The sequence below is a fragment of the Pinus tabuliformis genome, chromosome 5_2 (genome assembly GCF_031772625.1).
Source record: "Pinus tabuliformis cultivar Carrire ecotype Pingquan chromosome 5_2, CPIR1, whole genome shotgun sequence".
In the NCBI taxonomy this organism is placed as follows: domain Eukaryota; kingdom Viridiplantae; phylum Streptophyta; class Pinopsida; order Pinales; family Pinaceae; genus Pinus; species Pinus tabuliformis.
This window is the reverse complement of record NC_142306.1, coordinates 919,358,891-919,366,606: the sequence shown is the minus strand read 5'-3', so window position 1 is coordinate 919,366,606 and position 7,716 is coordinate 919,358,891. Positions and strand designations below refer to the sequence as shown.

Below are 7,716 nucleotides of genomic sequence, written 5' to 3'. Positions count from 1 at the left end.
TGTGGAGGCTCGTCCAAGTATCTAAATACATCGACTGTGTGAAATTCCGTCTTTTCCATTCAATACGCCCGAGAGTCCACAGTCTTTATCTCTGCTGTATAGTCACTATAGTCTAGTGAGATAATCTTATCATTTATCGCCGCCATGGTTGTTGTACAGCTCATCTCTCCATTTGGTTCTGGGCGGCCAAGCTTGCTCGAATCCTGATAAAACCTGAATACCATTTGGTGGCGCCACTCCGATCTATCTATGCTCAACGCTTTTTTGAGACACCAACAGTCTTTCCCCTGCGACCAGTGGTCTTTGTGTGTTGTCCACGCACCCGAAGGCCCCAGTAGTGACAAAGACAGCGGTGGTTCCTGATCTTCTTCAAGCGTTCCAAGTCATCCCTGAGTTTCATGTAAAGAGCATTGGATACCACCTGAGTGGTTCGGCCATCCTTGATATCTTTCTGTCTGTTTAAAAAAACCAATCTGGGATCTTGAATTGTTTAGGATTCGCGACAATTATCATCAGGTTCTCAAGCTCAAGTGCAGAAATTTCACCAGCTCTCTTGTTCATATCAACATCGGCCTTCTTGCATACAAGGTTGGCCAAACGCTGACCAATTTCCTTGATAGAAGTCAGGGCAAACATGATCTTCTGTCGCCCATCAACATTGGTGTTGAGGACATGAAGAATGTGTTGAAACTCCTCATTTGCAATCAAAGACATTTTCGCAGAACGCGAGAGCCTCAACAGTCGCCAGTAACGTTGGGTATTACGAAGACTGCTAGGGCTTTAGTATTATGCAGTTGATTTTTAACTTCAGTATGGCGGTTTTGGTATAGCGTTGAGCAGTTTTTTGAATTCATGATATTACGCAGTTTATATGATTCAAAGCGTTTGTATATCATTCAAAATATTGCGGTGTTTCCAGAATGTTTTGTAGTATTGCATGATATATTGAAGTGATCCCTTGCGCATTTTTTCAAAACATAGTAGTATTGCAGTGATATGTACAATGAGATGCTGATGCTTTTAGCAAATATTAGAGGGATTTTAAGGCTGTAACGTAAGGATTTTTTTTTAGCTAAAGTAATCTTTTACATAATGTATTCAATCATCTCTATGGTAGGAATAGTTCTCACTGGAAAGGAGAACTATTCTAAATGGTCTCGGATGGTAAAACACACCCTCATCTACAATGAGTTGTGGAAAGGAGTGTGTGTCGGAGAAGAAGACAAAGACCCTGTGCAGCCTACATCAGATAAAGAACTTGTCATTTGGGAAAACAAGAACAACAAAGCCTATGCATTGATCGCAACATCTGTAAATGAAGAAGTAAGTCGTCATATTTCATCTTATTCCACTGCCTTTGAAGCTTTACAAAAGCTAAAAGAACTCTATGATTCACATTCTGCACTTGAAGTTGTTCAGCTCATGATTAAGCTCTTCACTCTTGAACTGAAAAATAATGATCCTCTTGCTCTTGCATCTAAAGTAAAATCTATAATGTATGATATTAAATCCACTAAGGTTGAGTTGGATATCCCTCTTATTGCCTTTCTCAAAGCACTCTATCCTACCTACTCCAATTATCTTGAGTCATTACAAGCAAATGGAAATCTTAAAGATATAAACTTTGACTCTCTTGTGAAAAAGTTTGCTGAAAGAGAGAAAGCCTTTGGAAAGAAGACAGTCCCTGAATCTTCTGAAGAGACTGTTTGCCTTGCTCATAAAGAAAAGCCTCCTGCTCAAGATTCTACAAGAGGAAGAGGTGGACGAAGAGGAAGAGGAAGATACTTCAGAGGCAGGGGGGCAAAAATTCTCAAGGAGAAAAGGGAGATCTCCATTGCATTCGCTGCAAACGAAATGGATCACATGATGCTTCTACATGCAAGCTACCATGGCACAAAATTGAGTAGAGAAGAAATCAGCAAAAAGGTAAAACTGATGATACAGACAAAGGTAAAGCACCTGAATCTGCTCACTATATTGAGGCACAATGTAACATTGGAGTAAATGAAGATTTGTTTAATGCTTCACTTGCTTCTTCGAAAAATGATTGGTTGCTTGATTCAGGAGCAACCTGTCATATGACTCATAGGAAAGATTTTTTTGAAGATTTCACCGACAATGTTGATGGAGCAATATACTTTGCAGATCAGTCAAAAATCAAGCCATCAGGGCTTGGCACAATTAGGCTTAAACTGCCTGGTCTTCCAGACTTTCTTCTGGATCATGTTCTATATCTCCCACAACTGAAGAGAAACTTGTTGTCCCTGGTCCACATCCGCCAGCAAGGTCACTCCATTCATATGTTTGATGGCAAGCTTGAGGTAAGAAAGGCATCTGACCACTCACTTGTCATGAGGGGTATAGAAGAAGAAAGACATCTTAAACTGCAAGGACCCTCTGCTCATGCACAACATTTCTCATATATTTCTCATCATGAAGAAGGTACACTTCCGTCAAGTTTATTATGGCATGCTAGATTTGGACATTTAAACTATGATAGTCTCCACTTGTTGAAGAAAAATGGTGTTGCTAGTTTGCCTACAATTCCTAGAAAACATAAGCAATGTGATGCTTGCATTCTAGGAAAGCATAGCAAACAGTATTTTCATGATTCACATTCAAGAGCACATAGGAAGCTTGAAATCATTCATTCAGATTTATGTGGTCCAATGCCTGTTCCTTCTGCAAATGGAAATAAATATATCATGACATTTATTGATGATTACACCAGAATGTGTTGGGTTTATTTAGTGAAGAACAAATATGATGCTTTTCAAACATTCAATAATTTTCATAAGTGGATTGAAAATGATGCACAATCTCATATTGGGTCTATTCTCACTGATAATGGAAAAGAATATACATCAAATGAATTTGAAAACTGTCTTCGTCAACATGGGATCAAACATCAAACAAACTTGAAACATAGGTACATAGAAACAAACTTGGTGCTAGAAGTCGTAAGTGTATCTTCCTGGGGTATTCAAACACCTCTATAGCATACCGTCTCTATGATGAAGTAAATAAAAATTTTGTTGTATCTAGAGATGTCATTTTTCTTGAATCATCCAAATCTGACAGTGTTGTTGAGCGGCAACTTGATCGCTTGGATAGATTCACAAAAACGAAATCATTTCAAGAGTTTGATAATCAGATTCCACATCTTGAAGGGGGGATTACTATACTAGATCCACATGTGGAATCTTCTTCTGAAGAACAATCTCCCTTGCATAAAACTCCAACACCGGATGATCCTTTAAGTGATGTAATTGATAGAATTGGGAGACTCAATCTTGATTCAGTCCCAACTCAATCAACAGAGCAGCCTGGACCATCTCGGAAAGGTCCCCCAAAGTGGCTGACAAAGACACTTGAAAGTGTTCATCCTGATGAAATTGGAAAAACAGGAACCAAAAATACAACCCGACAAGATGGAGGTGATGTAGATAACTCTAATTCACCTGTTGATATGGATGTTACTTATGATTGTGAATTGAACTTGTCTACAGATTTTGAACCAACTTCCTTCAAAGAAGCTGCTTCTCATGATGAATGGAAAGAAGCGATGCAGAAGGAGTATGATGCCCTCATAAAGAATGGCACTTGGAAGCTGGTTGATCCTCCATTTGGAACCAAACCAATTGGCTACAAGTGGGTCTACAAGAACAAATACAAAGTCGATGGCTCACTTGACAAGCACAAAGCTAGGCTTGTGGCAAAAGGTTTTGCACAGAAGGAAGGGGTCGATTATGAGGAAACTTTTGCCCCCACAGCAAAATGGGCCACCATCCGGACACTCTTTGCACTAGCTACTCAGAGCGGTTGGAAAGTCCATCAAATGGATGTAAAAAATGCATTCTTGAATGGAGATCTAAAAGAGAATGTTTTTATGTCCCAGCCTGAAGGATTTGCTGTGAAAGGACATGAAAATAAGGTATGCAAACTTGTGAAGTCCTTGTATGGCCTCAAACAAGCACCATGAGCCTGGTATGAAAAACTAACTGAGCATCTTCTGAAACTCAACTTCAAACATTTTGATCTTGATGATGCAACTTTATTTGTCAAGAAAGTTGGAAAAATAGTTGTATATCTTGTGGTATATGTAGATGATCTTTTAATGACAGGGAACAATGAAAGCTATATTGCATCCATAAAGAAAGAATTAGGAAAAAGTTTTGAAATGACTGATTTTGGCTATGTTCATTACTATCTTGGCATTGAAGTAACCCAACATCCAAAATCCATATTTCTTTCTCAAAGGAAATACATTGGAGATTTGTTAAACAGATTTGGCATGTCAGAGTGCAATCCTCTTTCTACTCCAATGGAACAAAACTTGAAGCTCACATCTATTGAAGGAAAGGAATTTGAGGATGCAACAAAGTATAGACAGCTTGTAGGAAGTCTCATATGCCTCACTACTACTAGACCCGACATTTCATTTGTTGTTGGAATCCTCTCCAGGTTTATGCAAAAACCTTGTGAGGGACATTGGTCTACTCCAAAAAGAGTTCTAAGGTACTTGAAGGGAACTCAAGACCCTGGAATCAAGTATACACAGGTGGACGACTTCAGCTTGATTGGATACTCTGATTCAGACTTCGATGGAGACAAAGAAACTGGGGTATCTACTTCACGATATGCTATGATTCTTGGATCAGGAGCTGTCTCTTGGAGATCACACAAATAATCAGTTCCAGTAGATTCCACAACAGAAGCAGAATACGTGGCAGAAGCTGAAGCAACGAAAGAAATTGTGTGGCTCAGGAAAATTCTTGAAGATTTGCAGGTAAAACAAGTACAATCAACTCCACTCATGATTGATAACACCTCTGCAATAAAGTTGGACAAGAACCCAAAGTTCCATGATCGTACTAAGCACATCAATACTAAATATCATCTTATCCGACATCATGTTGAGGCCAAAACAATCCATCTCCGTCATTGTTCCACAAATGAGCAAATTGCAGACATCTTCACCAAAGCGCTTGGAAGAGAAAAGCTTGAAAGATTCAGAATGATGCTTGGACTCACCAACATCCCTTCAGATTAAGGGGGGGAATGTTCACACCTAATCCTCAGCGGTTGGGTAAACTGGAACGTGAACAGTCATCAAGAAGATGAACTGATCCGTCTCATTTATGTATATAAACAATAGTTCTCTAATGAAATAATCAATCAGTTTTCTTCTTCCCATTCCGAAGTTACCCTGGCCTGACACTCATCACATATTAAGCATGGATTTTTTGGTTTCCTATCTTCAGGAGGGTATGCAGAAGAATTTTCAGGTGATGATTCTTCATGTTTCTTCTTCTTCCCTTTTTTTTTCTTCTTGCCTCGTGCTTGCTTGGTTTCTTTGCCTTTATCAGTCGAGATGACATTTACTTCAGAGGCGAGAAGTTCTTCTTTTGCATTTTGACTGGAAATCTTATGGGCCTTTTTAGATGTAGCCTTTTTCGATTTCGTGTCTGTCGTACTAATAATGCCATTGCCGACATGAGAGTAATTGTTTGATTTAGGAGAGGAGAGACGGAAAATTCCGGTCTGGGAGCGTCAGGGATTTTATCATAGAGCGTGCCAGATTGAGTATAAATCAAGTCTAAATATTGCGCACGAGCAATAACTTGCTCTTTAGTGACGACCCCTCCTTTTGCCACATCTTCAGTAATGGAAGGTAATAATGACTTAATAAACCATTCATCTAAAAGCTGATCAGGAACATATGTTTTTACCATTCTACGACGACGTCGCCACTCATGAATATGATCAGATATGTGGGTGGCTGTTGTTTGCTTGAAATTGGTAAGAAGTTCTGTTCCCGTTTCGTACCTTATCGGTAATTGAAAATGGGTTAAAAAGGTTGTGGCTAGGGTACTAAAGTTGTCAAACGAAGCTCTGGGTAACTCGATATACCATTTTTCTGCTGAACCAATTAACATCCTCTGAAAAAGGTGAAGCCTAATCGAATCATCGTTTAGGGTGTTTGATGCACACCATAGATGAAAAGTCATCACATGATTCGATGGGTCTTCACCTGGATTTCCATTAAATTTAGGAATATTTGACGGAAGTTTATGCGGAATCGCTGGCCACCAAGGGGCATAATCAATTGGATTGTTCGTTAACCTATATAGATCCGGTAACTCCAAAGTTTCCACGAAGGGTAACTATTGATTCAGGTTTGGCGAAGCATACCCAGGATAAGATAGGATTTCCTGAGAAGTTGGTCTCTGCATACTAGCATAATGCATTTAATGCCAGTAACTTTGGTAAGGTTGATGGGTACAACCATTGTAGAATGGTTGATTTTGACCGTTTTGAATATACGGCTGCCCACTATTTGCAAAGATTTGTTGCTTAGATCCTTGGTATACTTGTTGGAATTACGGTTGTTGGTATTGCACCAATCATGGCTGCGAAGCCATGTGCTGTTGTCCAATACTGACTGTTTGACCAAGATGAGGGGTGATTGTACCCGTTTGGGCCTGTGTCATTCCACTAGTTGGTGATTTTGGTTGAGTCACAGGGACAAGAGGCTGTTGCATTACAACCTGATAAACTTGAGGTTGGCATACAACAAGCAGTGCTTGTACTTGTGACACCGTCACAATAGCTGGTGTAGTTGGTATATTTGACATAGGTAAACACTGTTGCATCGAATATACAACTCTTGGTTGTTGAGGCAGTATCGACACCCAACCACTAGATGTAATTCCAGCATAACTTGAATTTTGTTGTGAACTCCCGTATGGTTCTCCTCCCGGAGGAGACAATGAAAGGGTATATTGCCCCACATACGTCGGTAATCCCGTACTTAAAGGAATTGTTTTCCCTTGAGGATCGGACTGCCCAAATTGACACCCTGAAGGATCAATTTGCTGAGACTCAAAATAAGAGTTCCCAGATACTATTCCAGATGAACAAACAAGAACGGACCATACTATCAAAATAGCCCCTAAGTGGGCCCTGTCTAGCGATTGAGAGCTAGTTGGGATAGATGGTATGCCGACGAACATCGTTGGAGTGACAACAGGAAGTTTTGCCATCGCCGTGTTGGATGACATAGTCCTAGATGTCGACGATTGTTCAGACATTTCTAGTCTATCCAAAAGATTTCCTAGCGATTCTACAGGAGCTTCCGATGGCGGTAGACTAATTTCTGACGAAGAAGGATATAGAGTGATCCCGACTCCAAATCATGATGGAGTACTAGATGGAGGATCCTCCACAATCTCTTCTATAGCAATCAAACCAGGTGGAAGAGGTATACCGTTAGGTCCGTAAAATATTTCTGGTGCCGAAGAAGATATAGAATCTGTAGTGACAGATGTTTTGGGAATACCACCTTCCGAATCAGCTGTAGATGGAGCTGGCTCAGTAACACAAGTGTTTACCTTCACAATAGGATCAGTTCTACTGTCCTTTGGTCACTGCTGAACTTCTTCTGTAAAGGCAAGGATACCAGAAATGTTTGGAGTAACTGGAGTCTCCGATGGTGCTGGAACACTTGTTCTAACTTTACCAAGGGATTTGGAACCGGTTAAATGAGTTTGCTTTGTTCGTGACATTTTCGACTCTGGAGACAAATATTGTTAAATCGTAAGCCTCCGCGAATGACGGGGTTTCAATTGATTTTCTTCCATGATTGTGGATTACTCGATCAACTAAAAATAAAGGGGAAGTATGTTTCCGAATTAGATGAATTTTAGACGCTTT

The 7,716-nt window shown here is 40.0% G+C and overlaps 1 pseudogene; it reads right to left on the bottom strand.

Moving 5' to 3' along the window:
* Nucleotides 1–253: 253 nt before the first annotated feature.
* Nucleotides 254–742, bottom strand: LOC149162276 (small ribosomal subunit protein uS13z/uS13y/uS13x pseudogene; annotated as a pseudogene).
* Between the last annotated feature and the right edge of the window lie 6,974 nt (nt 743–7,716).